Below are 18,330 nucleotides of genomic sequence, written 5' to 3'. Positions count from 1 at the left end.
GATCCTTTTAGGACAGCTAGGCTGTGAAGATTATTGTCATTTGCCTATTCGAATTTGGTACACTGATGTGAAGGCTTTGATAGATATTGGGGCTATGTCTACTGTACTGCAACACAATCTGCTTTCTAAAAACTGCTGCCTACAAGCTATTCCCAGGCAATTTGTTAGTGCCATGGACAAGCATGTTATGATGGAGGGCCGGACCACCACTCTTCTAAGAATAGGAGGACTTGTTTGGACATTCCCCATTTGTGTAGCAAAAATTAGAGAAGCTTGCATCTTGGTTGTAGACTTTTTGAATAAAACCCAGGCTCAGATTGACTTCGGCCACGGGACCCTGTTGATGCCTGGCAGTGCACCCTGTCAATTGATGGGCTGTCAGCTTCAGTCGGAACCGTCTCCCCGCTCTCAATCAACTGGGAGCCTCCCCCACCCCTGCGAGCAATAATGGTGGTCAATAGAACAATACTCTGGAAGGACTCTGGGAAAGAAGCTGCCAGGGATTAAAGGAACCTCAGTGACAACGACTTAAGAATGTATTGGAGGAATTCGGAGACTGTTTTGCCACCTTTTCTAAGGACATTGGCCGAACTGACCTCATCCACCATCACACTGACACAGGATATGCATGCCCGATTAAACAATATCCATAGCACATTCCCCTGGCATGACAGATTGAGGCAGATCGGTTGGTACTCAAGATGTTGAATTCTGGAATTATCGAGCCATCAGATTCTCCTTGGTGCTACCCTGTTGTTTTGGTTAAAAAGAAATCGGGAGAATGGCGTTTTTGTGTTGATTACTGCAGTTTCAATGCACTTACGCGAAAAGATTTGTATCCGCTTCCTAAAATCGATGAGGCCCTTGATCTGGTGTCTGGGTCGCATTGGTTTTCCACGCTGGATTTAAGAAGTGGCTACTGGCTGGTGGAGTTGGCCCTGGAAGCCAAGGAAAAAATTGTATTTTCAACCGGGGGTGGGTTTTGGCGATTACAAGTTTGAAGCTGCTTTGCACTCCCTTAGAACCATACTAGCAAAATTGCGGGAAGCAGGACTTAAGCTACAAACCTGATAAGTGCCAATTGCTCCGCCAAAAAGTCACATACTTGGGGCACCGAGTAAGTGAAAGGGAGGGGGCCACAGAAGACAGCAAGACACAAGTGATCCATTACTGGCCGACCCCAGTTAACGTATGGCAAATCTGTGGATTCCTCAGATTGGCATTCTACTACCAGCGTTTTGTTTCCAGGTTCGCTATAGTGGCTTCACCCCTCACCAGCTAACAAAGAAACGCCAGTATTTCCACTGGGGACCAGAAGAACAGTGCGCTTTCCAAGCCATGAAGGATACCTAAGGCCAGGCTCCCATCTTGGCCCCACCTGATTCTGCCCTGCCTTTTGTTTAGTTTGTTTATTTGACAGCCTGTAGATCAGAGTAATTAAAGTATATTCATTGCATTCGTAGTCTGAGTCTGAATGATCTTAAAAGCTTCATTACTTTTAAGTACAAATTTGAAAAGAAGACTTGGAACAGTTTCAAATCTTTGAATGGTAATTTACCCTATTCAGACCTGACACTCTGGATACTTGACCGCAACATTTGTATGTGCATGTCATCAGAAACATCTTAAACATAGGAAACAGGATACATATATATTTGTAAAAGAGAATTTGACGTGCACACAGAGGCACCCCTTTCTAAATGCAGGTCACACACTGTGCATAGAGCCTGTGATCAGAAGACTGATGTGAAGAGGCCTCTTGTGGGTGGCGCAGACCTCCATGATTCAGGGTTTTTGATGGACAGCCAATTGGATTACATGTTTTTGTTACTTGGTGTACTTGACTTAAGTGAGATAAATCCTCCCAAAGCCCTAATCTAAATCATAGTGTAATTGAATTTATCACATAATGTCACTGATGTATAATGCATAGTGACAACTTCATCAACTGAGCAGAGCTCTGGAGGTCCACAGCTTAACTTTATTGGTCTTTTAGCTGTTTCATGAATTATAAAATTAAGATTATTGACAATCATTTTGTGATAATTTTTCAGAGATATGGCTTCAAGTCAATACCAGTCAGAAGCAGAGAAAAGAAAAAAATGAAGGAATGAAGAAGCAGCTTGTGCAGCATTTGCAGGTGTGTTTAGAAATCTAACTTTGTCAAGCTTCCAGTAAGCTGCCTAACGTTACATCATTTACAGCTACACTGCAGTTACCTGTTTACTGAAGTAACAATGGGGTAACTGCAGCATTATGCGTAATAGTTTAACAGAAATTATCTGATGTTACAGTGCCTAGCTGATTCATGGTTGTGGATTATTTGTTATCGTCATATAGACCTCAGGGGCTCTACCATTTGTTAAAGTCTGCTAATGTTAATCAACATATGAATTGGTCCGAGTGTTGGTGACATTTACAAATGTGTCCTTAATACAACAACACACACTTACTAGTTAGTTATTAGCTGAATTATGGAAAATCACCATTAAACCAACTATGACATCCAAAAAGAACAATTAGCTCAGATTAACTTCAATTGTTGGTTCTTTTTATTGGCAGCTAAAACTGCTGATTAAGTTAATGTCTTTTTGCTATCTTTCAAATGACAAAATAACGTTTAGACAAATGCATAAGTGTAGGTGATATATTCATAAGTTCATTTTTAAAATATATTAATTTTCAGCTTCATTTTGACCCTGTATCTACTGCATTAAGCAAGTTTACATTTTATTATAATTCAAAGTAGTAATTTATGTTATTGTTATTAATAGTAGTAGTGGGTGCATTTTATATTATTATCTTGATTATTATTATTAGTAGTAGTAGTAGTAGTAGTATTTTTTTATTATTATTAGCAGTGGTAGTATTAAAATTGTTTTTGTTGTTGTATTATGTGATACTGTTGGCTGTATCAAGTAACAAAGAGTAACAGCACACTGATAGCCTTGACCATCATTGATATTATTATTACTAACTAGACATTAAGCCCGTTACAATAACGGGCGCTAGAACAGTAGTGCATAAACATTAGTAGGAGCAGTCTATATTAAATGGCAAGGGACCTTGTATGTGGCTGTAATATGAATCACTGTATCGTGTGCCTTTAATTTTCTCTCACAGTAATACTGGTTTGTATTTCCGTAAAATGCCTGTAATTTTCTCTGACAGTAATACAGTGGAAGCTAAGTTCACAAAAATAATTTGTTCCAAAACTCTGGTCGTAACCTGATTTGGTCGTGAACTGAAGTAATTTCCCCCATAGAATTGTATGTAAATACAATTAATCCGTTCCAGACCATACGAACTGTATGTAAATATATATTTTTTTAAGTTTTTAAGCACAAATATAGTTAATAATACCATAGAATGCACAGCGTAATAGTAAACTAAATGTAAAAACATTGCATAACACTGAGAAAACCTTGAACAACAGAGAAAACTAACACTGTAAGAGTTTGCGCTATACTGCTACGAACCGCTTGCTAAAAACACTTTTTTTTGTGAGTTTTAAGCACAGGGAAAAAAAATAACATTTGAAAAATCCGTAATTTAATAAACAACCAAGAAAAGTAACATTGCAACAATGCACGTGCCGCCTGTGTGTGTGTGTGTGTCTGTCTCTCTCGCGAGCCTGTGTGTGTGTGTGTGTCTGTCTCTCTCGCGAGCCTGTGTGTGTGTGTTTCTCTTGCACGCCTGTGTGTGTGTGTGTGTTTCTCTCACGCACCTGTGTGTCTCTCTCACACGCCTGTGTGTGTGTGTGTGTGTGTCTCTCTCTCACTCTCTCTGCACAGGGAATGCACAGGGAGAGACTGAACACATACAGCCCCACGCATGTTCACTTCACAAGAAAACACACACACACAGACACATGGACGCTGTGGTATAGTGGGTCCACAGCTCATTGAGCAAAGGCCATTTCATTTTAAATAAATGATCACCGTGCTCGCGGTTTAGCGAGGGGACGTTGGGCCATAGCGAGTCGTGGGGCGATCCATAGGGTGTGGGCGTTTCTCACCAAGTGCACAGGTGAGGAACTGCCCACATTCGTGATTGTCCCATGGCTAATGCTGCAGCTGCTGTGGCCCTCGTCATTTAAAAAGAAGCGCGAGTCGGTTTTGGGGGAAAAAATGGAAAGAGGAGAAAAGAGAGAGAAGAAAAGAAGACGGAGGTTACAGGGAGCGAGGAAGCAGGCGGTGCGTGCGTGTGGAGAGCGCGCAATTGCGCGATCGTGGGCAGCTGCGAGGGCCTGGGGTGTTGGGCCTACACCCAGGCGTTTGAGTTGGATGTCGCTCCCGCTGAGCGATTATGTAGCGGGAGTGACCAAGGGAAGGCGACTGGCCGCAGAGAGGCCGCGGAAAGGCAGCGGAAGTCGGGAGACTTGGTGGTTGGAATCCCCAACGTGGGCGACCTGGCCGTTGGTGGAAACCAAGTTCTCCGAGGCTGGGATGAGTGCCATACCGGAGCCAGGGATCGGAAGGTCTCCAGTCTCGAATGTGTGTTGTAGGAGGGCAGCTGCATAGAGAGTGTGGCTCCTCTGTTACGAAGCCTGGACAGGGAGATGCAGGGGAGTCGCATGTTAAAAGAAACACCGAGCTTGTTTTTTGTTTTAAGACTGCTTCCTAAAGAAGATTTTTAACCTCTCGTTTTAAAGGATTGTTTTTTCTATTTATTGATTTTAACCTCCACGTTCTTTTATTGGATTATTTATTGAATGAACTGCACTATTTATTGGAACACTGTTTTGTTTTGATGGACAATTTTAAATAAAAGCGCTATTCACTTTGTGCACCACCCCTTGCTCAAATGTTTGTTTGCCTCCATTGACTAGCTCACTCGGTTACGTTATCGACGGTGTTGGGTTCAAGTGCTTCCAAACATCAAAGGGAGTGTGGAGCCAGAACCCACATCGTCACAGACGCACACAGGGGGTTTTATTACAGAGGATTGGATCTTTATTTATAAAGGAAACAAATACATTGATATTGCCCACCAGATTGCAGCAACCCTTCCAGTTACCAGTTTTTCAAGACTTATGCTCATCATGACATACTTGAGGTTATCCATAGCACAAGAATATATAAGCAGCTTGGCTATCGCCACCATCAACTCAGACCTTGCACAGAAGCTGTCGTTGGATTACCTAATAGATGGCTTTGCCTTCAATATATGTAGATATGTGCTGTGGTAATATGCAGTAAAGAAACTGAAGAAACCCTTAAACATTCAATTTAAAATTTTCATCATTTAAAAAAAAGTTTTTGTATTTGACATTAAAACTTGTAGTAAAGTTTGTGATGACTGCTTCTTTGTTTATCTGTTTATTTATGTATTTAGAATTAAAGCTATTATAATAAATACTAATGTAGTGGATTCAGGAAGGGGTGGGGGGTGGCCAAGAAGAATAGCTAAGAGCCCCAGTTTGGGTAGGGGCGATACTGCATAGAAACTTAGGCTTTCACACTGATGCCATGAACAGATTTTCTGTTTATATTGTTATAATTATATCAGATATTTTGTCCACTAACTGCTGTGATTGGCTAAGCAGCAAGTATATTTGCAGAAGTAGCCGAGTTTGAGTAACCAAGGTTCTTAGTTAATGTGTGTTTAGCATATGTTCATGTAGGGGTTATTATACAATGTTGTTAGATTAAAAATGTTAATGTGAATGCAATAAAATAATCATGTAATAAGTAAAGACCACAATGTCAGTTTGACTGTTATTTATGCTCTATCACTTTGACTTTGACTTTGACTTTGACTTATATGAAACAACAACACAATTGTCTCATTCATTCATTTTGATAAAGATGTGTGATCCATCCACACAGCCAATTTAAATGAGGAAACCCTGTAATACAATTTGTTCATTAGCAGAGACTTTTATCCAAAGCATTTTACAAGGGATGAAATCCAGTTGAGTAACCATCTTTAGGGATGAGTGTGACTACAAGTGCCAAACAGCAATCCACCTAAATAAGTAAAAACAATACAAGACATGGAAACAAAGCTAGTAATCAGAAATGCTATAGCACTTCTCAAACACCATATGGGGACCACCAAAGGAGGGGCTATGATTTGTAAATTCTAAGAGCCGAAAGTGATATTCTTCAGGGATATGAGGACCTTGAGTTCATAGAAGTCTAGAACAACTACCCTTTATTCTCCTTTCCTAGTGGTATCCCCTCTTTTCCTGTCTGTGCTTCCCTCACTTTTTTGTGAAGAAAAGTGCATTTTAATTTTTCAGTCTACTAAACACAGAGCTTAGTCTCAGTACAAAAGTGAATGAATATGATTAAAGCAATATCCAGAAAGGATTAGTTCTACACCAGGAGCCTCACTGATTGGCTGATTGCCACTCCCAATGAATATTTGTTTTAAATGTGTTTTCCTCTGCGGAGGGCTGCCGCCCTTCCCGGGGTTTGTTTCCTGCCTTGCGCCCTGTGTTGGCTGGGATTGGCTCCAGCAGACCCCCATGACCCTGTAGTTAGGATATAGCGGGTTGGGTTCTGGATGAATGGATGAGTTTTCCTTAATTCCTTAAACTTAATTCATTTGGAGGGGAATGGGGGCCAGGAGGATTTTTGTGTTGGCTTAGGGGGCCTTGGAAGAAAATAGTTATGAGAAGCACTACTGTACACAATGGCAAATGCCACCAGCCAAAATGAACTACAGTGCAATGCAGAAGTGATATCATTGCCTTATTACATTACAGAACACCTAGTCAAAATGGCATTAATGTGCATAGAGGTACTGAACTTATGAAAAACTAGGGTATTCAGAGATGTCTGTCTTTTTTTAATGCAAAGGGCTCCACAAAACAGGTGATGTTAGAAAGCTTGTTCAACCGGCTAGCCTTTAATAAGTTATTATTGCTCAAAAAAGTCACAGTTGTTTAAACTCGATTGGCCTACTTGTGACTCTGTGGAATTGCTCTTTGATGGTGGAAGGTAAGCTGCAGGGAAAGAATCAAGAGGAAGGCCAAGGCAGGACATGTTATATTATTTGAAAGAGGGAAAATCCTACCAAGAAATGAAAAAAAAGCAGTGGAAAAGCTGGTGATCAAAAGGCAGATAACTAAAGAAGAAGAAAGTACTTGTTTTTATTTCAGGAAGACAGGAAAACAGCTGGGGTGTGTTGGTGTACTCCATCCCATCTACACAGAGAGGGGAACATAATTGAATCCAGGTTGAGGTCTGACATCCGATTCTGCCCACACCAGTTCCCACTCCATCCCATGTCTTGCATTGAGGGGTTGTTGTGCTCTGTTGGCTGTTTTCAGTATGATTGCTATAGTTTCTGTAAACCAACAGATGCCAAGAATTTTGAAAGTTCAGATCTTTTTTTTGGAACAATCAGGAAGAATCCTCAAAAGTCTGCATGTGGCATGAAGCGTATGAGGAACCAAGTAGGCCATATATCACACATTTGTGTGTGTTGGTTTACTTGTTCAAACTATTGGTTGATGATTATTTACTGTTGGTTTGCATGCATACTGTATATATATATCCTGTCGCAACCTTGTATGTTCTACAGAGCTCTATCAGCTCTGCCTGTAAACTATATTGGTTGTTCAGGTGATCTTAGGCAGCAATGGCAGGGGTAAGGAAAAGGAACTCAAAGGCTGGTATACAGAAGAATGGGTAGGAGTTACAAGTTGTACTACTTCTCAAACAGTGGGTCCCCTAGGGGACCACCAAATAAGTTCTTTAATTTGTAAATTCTAGGAGCTGAAAGGAATAAGAGGACCTTGAGTTCCTAAAAAGCTAAAATAACTACCCTTTTCAAGTGGTATCAAGTGGTTTCCCCTCTATGGTTCTCTCACTTTTTTATGAAGGAAAGTGCCACTTAATTTTTCAGTACAAAAGTGAATGTATATGATTAAAGCCTTTTTTGGAAGGGATTAGTTCTACTCTGGGAGGTACCCAAGGCTGATTGCCACTCCCAATGAATATTTGTTTTAAATTTATTTTCCTTAATATTTGTTTTAAATCTGTTTTCATTAATTTTAGTGGTTTAACAGTCCTTGCCCTTTTGAGAGTATCTTCACATCATTATTCAGAAGTGAAATTGGTCTAGCTAGAAGGATTGAGAAAGTGCTTCCTTTTGTAAAACCAAAGACTAAACCAGATTTAATAAAGACAGACACTTAGCTTCACACCTTCTGTGTCTGTTTAATGTAATATACTCACCCATAAAATCTAAAACATCAGATGGAGAAAAAGCCTTTGACAGAGTTGAATGGAGCTACCTATTCACCACATTGAACAAATTTAGTTTTAACTCAAATATATGTGCATGGATAAAATTACTTTATACCAGTCCAGTAGCCTCTGTCTGTATTAACAACATTATCTCAAACTACTTCACACTAGAACTGTGATACTCAACAAAGGTGCACTTTATCACCATTGTTTTTTATGCCCTGCTTTGTGCCGCAGTAAATACAAATTGTTGTCAGAATTGTAATAACCCAATTGTCCATCAATCAGTGCAGGAAGCACTTAACGCACTTAAGACAGAGAAGCTTTTATTTGTTGCACCTCTACATGATAATCACCATTTTTTCAAACCTCTCAAACCTACATTGTACAGTATTTAATCTTTGGAAATGTCCCAGGCTTAAAACATTTGGAGAACTGTACACAGATAATGTTTGTGTATCTTATGAACAATTATGCTTTAAATTTAAGTTCACAGCAACACAATTTTTCCACAACTTTCAAATCAGAAATTTTGCTAAAAAAGGAACTTACCCAATTTTTCACAGCTTCCACCCACTTCTATTCCAGAAGAAATACTGATCAGTCTTGAAGAATAAGACAGCATCGCAACAATATAAAAAATATATATTAAAGTCTCTCCCTTTCAAAGATCCCATGGATTGCTGTGAAAAGAATCTTTCACTGAAATATCTCAAAAAAGGAGTGGAAGACAGCAAAGCACTGAACACACTCTATCTCCACATGCACAAAGATGAGCTTAAAGTCGAGAAGAACAAATTGATTGTAATTGCCTATACCACAGTATAGACTTATCTTGCTCAACTGGAAGATTCCTGGCACCACTTTTTATACATCAGTGGGTAATATGTCATTAAATTAAAGAATAAGCATCTATATTGGTGAAAAGGACATTCTTCCTCTTTTTTTTTCCTTTTTTTTTTAATTTGGCCCAAGCTGTTTTGGCGATTCTGCTTTGTTAAGTTCGACTTGATTGTATGTATTCTTATTTTTTTCATTGTATACGTTTAAATTGATTGTATAGAATATTATTTTCTTCAAATATAATTAAAAAAAAAGAAAACAAGAAACAACAGTACTTGCTCTTAAGTTCCAAATGAACATGAAACAGAATTTAGGTATGTATTTGCCTGGTTTTTTGATTTGCTCCTAGCTGCACATTTGCTTGCAGCCAGCTTTTGAAAACCAGTTACTTATTCGGAGTTAACAACAAGGCAAGGTATTCTGTAATGTGTATATTAATTTCTATCATAAAAACTAATCCATTATTTGGAAAATTAAATATACTTTGTTTGCTGTTTGTGTGTAAAGGAAACGGAGCTGAGGAATGTGAAGAATATTCTTTCCAAGCTGACAGAAAACTTTCTACAGACAAATTTTCACCTCTCTTTTAACCTCTTTAACGCAGACCCAAGTTCACTTAAACGCCCCATAACCTCAAAACAAGTCAATCAAGCCACAGCATCAAGACAATTCAAATAAGATACAACCCAAAACTGTGCCAAGTGACTTGTAATGCATTTGTATAAATAGAAATGAATGAGATAACATATCCCACTTGTATTTTCAGGTTCTAATTGCAGAAGACATAGAGGGGAGCAGCATGGAATTGCTGGGGTGTAACTATCAGCAACCACCAAAACTGATCTGTGGTCTCCTTGATGTTAAATTTTACAGAGGAGATTCTGCAACACACTCTTTAACCGGCTACAAAGAAAGTGTCAAAGAAAATGCAAAGCTTCAGCTCGGTGGCAAACTTGTCAGTGCAATTTCTGATGAGTCTTAAATGGGCTCTATTAATACAACAGAAGAAGTGCCTTTAGTTTTTCATAGTGTGTGAGCAATTTAAATGTCATTTAGCCTGTTTCATCTGTTCATTATTGAAATCTCTTTCTTCAACACTGTTACTGCTGAAGGACTTAATATAGCAAATATGGGTGCTATGTGTCTTAGGTTTTGAAATTTCAGATTAAGTCTATTGTAATTAATCAAGTAATGCTAATCTTGGTGTAATTGCCCTTGGTTTCAGACCAGACAACAACAAAATAATGCTCATCTTGTGAGGTTTCTTTCTATCAGGAGCTCTGTCTACTGGTTTGTCCTTGTAGCAAATCTTGGGACTGGAAGAGACAGAGTCAAATGCCCTGACTGGGCAGTTTCTCGATGCTGCAGGGAGAGAAGGAGAAGATAATGTTAGCAATAGAGTTGTTCCAGCAGGTTATTAAATAGCATGTGTGGCAGGCAGCCAGAACTCTTGCCCGGCCGGAATGCCTAGAGTGTGGAAGGACTAGGGGAGAGAGTATTTTTGGGACAGTTTCACTCCCGGGCCAATATAAGGCAGTCCCCTTGGTTTCCAGCAGGGCCACTGGTTATGGGAGCTCAAACCTTTTGCCAGGGGACGCATAGACCTTTTCAGGACCTTATTTGGCCACACTTCTGCACCCGGAAGTGTGGTCAGAAGGAGCTCTTTGGGCACCTGGAGTTCTTCCGGGGGTCCTATAAAAGGGGTCAGTTCCCACCATTTATGGGTCAGAGTCAGGAGGAATAGGACAAAACCTGACAAGGAATGAAGGGAGAAGTACTGGGGGCAAGGAAAGGATTGAACTGTCTATTGGGTGTCTGGTGATTGGTGCACTGTGCTGTGACGAGCAGGGTTAAACGCTCCCCAATTTTAAATAAACGGTTGTGTGGCAAAATCTGTCTCCTGCTTGTCTGTGTCCGGGTTAGTGCGGCTATACATGGCCTGGTGGCTTAACATACGACAGAGACAATAAGGAGGTGCTCTGATGCTCATGTGTGACAATACATACACACACACATACATTTTGAACACATACAATTTGACAGCTTTCGAATACGCAACACCCGTCCCGGGACAGCCATGGTCGGGAGCGTCATCAACACAGGTGCTACTCGCTCACACATATTAGTACTATTATTATCATTACTATTATTATTATTATTATAGTAGTAGTAGTAGTAGTAGTAGTAGTAGTAGTAGTAGTAGTAGTAGTAGTAGTAATACATTTTATTTATATGGTTCTTTTCACATGCTCATGGTGCATTTACCCATAGTGACCCAAATTACAACGTCAATGAACTGTAAATCAATGTCTTCGACACAAATTAGACACTGTAGAAATTGCCCACATTCCCTGTAAAAACAAGCGACTAAAATTATGCACAACAATAAACAACTCTTGTCCAGCTTCCCCACTGGATGGATGGGTGAATGAAAGGACAATAAATACGACTAATTCTGTTGTGGGTATCGCAAACTTTGCGCGCACCTGTTGCTGATGGATGGGGCTTCGGTTCTCTGCAACCTTCAGCAGGATTAAAGTGATGAGCAGTGCCTGGTTGTCTCCACACACTGAGGAGAGGCAAGACACATGGCAGCCCGCATGGAGTTTGCTAAAAGACACCTGAAGGACTCTGAGATGGTGAGAAATAAGATTCTCTGGTCTGATGAGACCAAGATAGAACTTTTCGGCCTTAATTCTAAGCGGTATGTGTGGAGACAACCAGGTGCTGCTCATCACTTGTCCAATACAGTCCCCACAGTGAAGCATGGCGGTGGCAGCATCATGCTGTGGGAGTGTTTTTCAGCTGCAGGGACAGGACGACTGGTTGCAATCGAGGGAAAGATGAATGCGGCCAAGTACAGGGATATCCAGGACAAAAACCTTCTCCAGACTGCTAAGGACCTCAGACTGGGCCAAAGGTTTACCTTCCAACAAGACAATGACCCTAAGCACACAGCTAAAATAATGAAGAAGTGGCTTCACAACAACTCTGTGACTGTTCTTGAATGGCCCAGCCAGAGCCCTGACTTAAACCCAATTGAGCATCTCTGGAGAGACCTAAAAATGGCTGTCCACCAACGTTTACCATCCAACCTGACAGAACTAGAGAGGATCTGCAAGGAGGACTGTCAGAGAATCCCCAAATCCAGGTGTGAAAAACTTGTTGCATATTTCCCAAGAAGACTCATGGCTGTATTAGCTCAAAAGGGTGCTTCTACTAAATACTGAGCAAAGAGTCTGAATACTTAAGACCATGTGATATTTCAGTTTTTCTTTTTTAATAAATCTGCAAAGGATTTCAAAAATCATTTTTTTTGTCTGTCAATATGGGGTGCTGTGTGTACATTAATGAGGAAAAAAATTAATTTAAATGATTTTAGCAAATGGCTGCAATATAACAAAGAGTGAAAAATTGAAGGGGGTCTGAATACTTTCCGTACCCACTGTGTATGACAACGTAATCAAATGGTCCAGATTAGATTAGGACAAGGATTAGGTTTTTGTTTTTTCTTCTGTGTATTTTTTTCCAATGATTGCTGCCTGACTTTTACTTAGAACTGCTTATACAGTACCTATAATAGTAATTTTAGGATGAGGCAAATTCCCAGTGGACCCAAGAACTGCAAGAGTCCAGGCTAACATAAATGCTGTCCTGCAAGTTGAGGATACACTTTTTATAACAAATGTTTCAAACGTCATCTGGTGGCTATATCCATTGTCACACACGAGCGAGTAGGGAGCAGCTGAACGGCTCAATGGAGTGTGATATCTCGCAGGGAACAGGTTTGGAGCAGAGCGCTAACTCCTCTTTCTTTTGTTTAGCAGGAAAGAAGTCACGCACTTGAGTTCCCTTCCGTGTTTATAAGCGACCCCCTTCCCTGTCTGATGACATTACTTCTGGTTCCACGCTCCTACATCACCCAGACGTCCCTTGGAATTTTTTCCCATCAACCTTTGTACTTCCTGACCGTCCACTATATAAATCCACCTGTTATACCAACATGTCACCCTGGCTGTATTCTTTATGCATACAAAAGTTTTGATAAGACGAGCGGTCCTCACACTATACGGGGCAGGAAAACCCCAAACCTTTGTAAGAGTGTTGTCTCTTCCTTTCTATCTTTCACACCATAAAACATCCTTTTGGAGTGAGTGTTCAAGGACACTGATTGCAACAATCGCTAAAATGAATGTGCTTTGAAGATATTTGACCATTGAGCTATGTAGCAAAGAAATCCGTGTATATTATTTCTAATTATTCTTTGAAATATGCCTGTTACATTTGCCATTTGGCCTCTTTTTGCAAATTCACACAAGTACATTATGTCTTTTTTTTTACTAATTGCTAGTTTGTGGTAATTTGTTGCATTTTGTTTGTGATTATCATTCTGTCTGAGTCTTTTGCTGTTTGAGACAATTTAGGTGTAGTGGTTAGCACTGCTTTCCTCACTGCTCAGATCACACTTTTGGCCACAATAATCAGTCCAACATAGTCGACACATGCTTCCCTAATCCTCAAAGACAATGAAAAATACTATTGCACCATTATAAGTCTCTCACTCCAGTTTCTCCTTTCCCCCATTGACTTCAATGTATTTCGGGAAGTTTAGCAAAGTTCTCGAAAAACATTTCAGTGATTTTGCCAAACTCACAGTGAAGTAGGGTTCTCTCATCATAATTAGTGAAGCAACTTTCTGGAAAGACTCTGCACACTTTTCTAAGCCACATAGCACATCATTACTTTTTGGTCCTATTCGTTGAACAGTGGTTCTCCAGAGGTTTATCAGCTACTTGTACACTGTGCTCAATTCAAGTTATAACACTGTGGTGTTTTTAAAAATATTTATGGTCAGGGGAAGGTATGGGTGTGTGCGTTAGGAGAAGGAAAAGAGAGAAAATTATTATTTTTTGTCTTTTCCAACTCTACTTTAGCAGTTATTTAGTTGCAATGCCTGGCAGTGACAGATATGAACAGGTAACAAAGCTAAAATTGAATATCCATCTAATATCTAATATCAAAATATTTTTAAAGGTAGAAATAGTATTGTTATGAACTAGAGAGTCCCAAAGCACAGTAAAGTCCTGAAAATACTCAATATGGCCACTATAGGGGGTAAAACAGTCACACAAATGGCAATGAAGAAATTAAAATTTAAATATTAATTTTTCATAAAGGCTCTGTAAGAATTTCTGCACCATTCAGAATAGGAAATCTGGAGCAATACCAGTACAAATACAAATTTCCAGAGATGAAATTAAAAAAAGAGCAAAAGGGTCACAAAAAGCAAAAAAAACAAAAGAAAACAGTATAATCAAAAAAGTAGTTGACACAGGAGAGCTTACAACCACCACAAGAGTATTCAATAAACTGCTAGAGAGTCCTTCATCAGCCTTTGTAGGGCTGAGGGCAGACTCCTGTGATGATGAGCAGGTGGCCTTGTCACTTGGGGGACCACCCACAAGACATACAGAACATAACACAATACACATTGATATTAAGAAACTAAAAAATCAACACTGTTAACATAAAATGCATAAAATATGAGAAAAGAAACATAAAAACTGTATTTGAACCCCAGGCAATTAAAACATTTTCTGGGCTGGAATAGTAAAGGTCCCCGTCATGATATTAAGTGTTATATCTTATGTTATTAAAGGCAGATATAGTACTTTTGCAGGAGGCCCACATTATAAACAGGGATCAGTTTTGGCAGAGGGGAGAATGAGTTGATTACCGTAGGTTTTTCATTCTGGTTGTGATCTGAGAACTGTAGTGTGGGAGAATTTTGATTCATTGTGCAATTTCATTTGTAGTCACTTACTTAGTGTCAAAAGAAGTAGCCAGATGAGAGGTTAGTGTTGAGTTTGTCAAGTGCCTTCAGAACATACTGTGGTACTTTTTATGTTAGTTTCATTTGATTGGGTATTTTTGTTATTATGTTAAAAAAAGTATGTATCCATCATGGATTGCTTTTATTTTGACAGCAGCACAACATACAATGTTAATGTTTAAATGTGCATGTGCATACCTTGAAAAAGGTTGTGGAATAAAAGTATGGACAAGCCTCACCTGCCTGAAAGAATTAGTTCTGCATAGTCCAGTTTCTCCACCCTCATCTGAAATATTTGTGGTCAAGGTGTGCTTTCAGTTGATTGCTGGCTATAAATTACCCCGGTATGAATCGGTAGAGATGCACGAATGTTCACCCTGCAAAAGACTGGTGCCCTGCTCAGGGTTAGGACTTCTCCTGCATCGGACGCTGCTGAGATAATCTTCCTATGATCTTGTTTTGGGATTAGATGACTTGGAAAATTCAACCATTAAAGATTCGTCACATGAAATTGAACTTGAAACTGAACTCCAGAGACTTATAGCTTTTTAATTACCAAGGTAAGTAATATTATTTTAATATGCATTTTATTAGCTTTCAACTATTTATATTATGAAAAAAGGCAAGTCGATTAACTACTCACAGTTGTGTTTTTGTATTGTGACTTCTATAGGGGCATGCCAGCCACCCAACCTGACACAGACAGACACAAAACTCAAATTTTCTTCACCTTGTGGGAAACACCTTCCTCGTTTCCCACAGGCACAACACAGTCAAAAGCACAAAACACTTCACAACCCTTTCCTTCTCTTTTCTTTTCTCCACCACTCCTTGGCAAGCTTCATCCACCCTCCACCTGATACTGGCTCCCCAAGTAGTATCTGCTGGCTCCTTTTATACGTTACCCAGAAGTATTCCAGGTGCTTGATGACCTACTTCCTGCGGCACTTCTGGGTGTGATGAAAGAATCGCCCATACAGGCTCAGGAACAGCTGTAGCACCCCCTGGTGGCACCCATGGATCCCAACAGGGCTGCACCAAATCTCTATTCCAATGAAGCCCTTCCGGGAGTCCTAGGCACCGTTGCAACACAGGGAGGCTGCCACGCTGGCCACGCTTGCTCCCCCAGGTCTTCCAGCTAGAAGGCGTCCTAGCCGGGCAAAGACCCCAGCCGTCCACATTGTTCCACAGTGATAACATTTTCTATATTAGTCATTCAGCTCTATTTTTATCATATAAATGTTCATAATAGTCATACAAACGCATGGTTGTTCTGCAAGGCTTGAGGAACTGGAGGCATAACTGATAAAACTGGAGACAAGGATAAAGTGCACATCAGGTAAGCTGATTTTTGTTTTCTATTAAATGCAATGAACTTACATACTTTGCTCTGTTCTTGTTTAAGATGGTGCAAGAGAATGGCAAAGTGCTGCATATTGGCTGAACATCACAGTAGAATGTTCACTGCAATCTGTACATATATCAAAATTACTGCTACTTCTACTAATGCATGAAATTTTTCACAAGACTAAATAAAATGTCACGCTTTCAGTATCCCTGCCTTGTTCTCTGATGTCTGTTTGCTTATCTAGGAGCAAAGTGGGGGCTGAAATTTAAGAGTTTGTCTAGAGTGAAATGCTTTTCTGATAATTGTGCCAGTCATTCTGAAACATAATTCCTTAAAACTAACACATGATATACATTTTTGTGTTCTTGTGTTTCAGACAGTGAAAATTAAGTTAATCACCTAAATACTGAAAATCAGCCCATATGTAGCTACCTTTTTGGAACATGGATTTACAGATCCTTCTTTTTCATTGAATCATTTTAGTTAATCAGATGACACGGGTGACAAGAATCAAAAAAACTCTTCAGCTGTTTTTGTATTTAGGATAATTTTGTGAATCATATCTTTATAAAACAGGATATTTAATTGAAATAATTTTGATTCAATATGGCATGGTAATATATGCACAGAGAACACTTTTTAAGTAGGATATTAAGTGCAAGTCTGTTTAAATACTGTTGCACATTTAACAAGTTAAATTATGTTGATCTTGATTGGCATTCCTGTTTTTGGTAATTACCATCAGAATGTTAAGGAGTGGAATTTTAAAGAGGAAATATTAAGTTTTTCTAAAGGTTTTTTCCCCCTGCTTTTATAGTTATTAACACCTAGTCAAGAACCACTTCCCAATGTCTATGTGTTTCAATCAATTTTATACTGGTGATGAGAGGAGCCTTTGACTTTTTTTTTTGTCAGCCTTTGTCGATTTTCATAAAGCGTCAAGCGGCCCTGTCGGACATCCTGAGACTTCATTGTATCCCCTCAAGATTGTTGGATATCATGGTTGGCCTGTACACTGGTACTGTGAGTGCTGTGCAGATTGGAGGCAGAACCTCTGCATTTTTCCCAGTTGATTCTAGGGTTCATCAGGGGTGTGTTCTTGCTCCTACTCTGTTCAATACTTACATGAACTGGGTATTGAAAAAGGATGTGAGGTCCAGCGGCTGTAGGGCATCTTTTGGCGAGGTAAGATTCACTGACCTGACTTTGTCGACGATGTTGTGATCTTCTTGGAATCAATGGAGGCTCTGATCAAGGCACTCGAGAGATTGAGCGAGGAGTCTGAGTTTCAGGGCTTGCTAGTGTCCTGGATAAAAATCAAGATCCAGGTCTTTAATGACTTCTTAGGCACAGCCATCAGCAGTGTGTCTTTCTGCGGAGAGAGTGTCGACCTTATCGAGAGGTTTACTTACCTCGGCAGTGACATTCATGTCTCTGGCGACTCTCCCTATGAAGTCAATAGACGGATTAATATATCATGGGTGGACCATAAGGTCACTGGAAAGGGTTGTGTCGCACTCCCAATATCTATGCAAAAAGATGAAGGTCCAAGTCTTTAGAGTCCTGGTGCTTCCTGTCCTGCTATGTGGTTGCAAGATATGGAAGCTGTCCAGTGGCCTGAGATGAAGACTGGACACCTTTGGTACTGCGTCTCTTCGGAGAATCCTTGAGTACTGCTGGTTTGACTTTGTGTCAAATAAGCGGTTGCTCATGGAGTCTCGAATGAGGCACATTACCTGCATTGTGAGGGAGCGTCAATTATGGCACTACACTCATGTGGTGTGATTCCGGCTCACAGGATCCTCATTGTTGAGGACCTGAGTGGCTGGACCAGGCCAAGGGGATGCCCATGTAACACCTGGCTGTGGCAGATAGAGGGTAATTTCCGAAGGGTGGGACTGGACTACGTGGGTGCTTGCCAACCAGGATCCTGAGCTATTCCATCGTGTGGTGGGTGCAGCACACAGTACCAGTGCATGCTCCCCAACCTGACCTGACGAAAGGAGAAGAAAAATGTCTTCTTCTCCTTCTTATTCTTATTACTGTTTTTACCTCCTCAAGGGAATCAGTTCATGAGCTCTCCACATGTCCAAACTATTGTT

The 18,330-nt window shown here is 40.1% G+C and overlaps 1 long non-coding RNA gene across 3 annotated transcripts in view; it reads left to right on the top strand.

The window, feature by feature from the left end:
• Positions 1 to 13,284, top strand: part of LOC120527922 — a 47,904-nt gene extending 34,620 nt beyond the window's left edge. The window contains exons 3-4 of one of the 3 annotated variants that reach the window (XR_005633435.1): positions 2,055 to 2,140; positions 12,875 to 13,284. This is a non-coding gene — a long non-coding RNA (uncharacterized LOC120527922). Of the gene's footprint in view, positions 1 to 2,054; positions 2,141 to 9,813; positions 11,152 to 12,871 lie in introns of those variants that run through there. The other 2 variants (XR_005633433.1, XR_005633434.1) reach the window with 2 other exon arrangements.
• The last annotated feature ends 5,046 nt before the right edge of the window (positions 13,285 to 18,330 follow it).

The sequence above is a fragment of the Polypterus senegalus genome, chromosome 4 (genome assembly GCF_016835505.1).
Source record: "Polypterus senegalus isolate Bchr_013 chromosome 4, ASM1683550v1, whole genome shotgun sequence".
In the NCBI taxonomy this organism is placed as follows: Eukaryota; Metazoa; Chordata; class Cladistia; order Polypteriformes; family Polypteridae; genus Polypterus; species Polypterus senegalus.
Note: the sequence above shows the minus strand (reverse complement) of the source record. Positions and strands in the feature narration are given on the sequence as shown.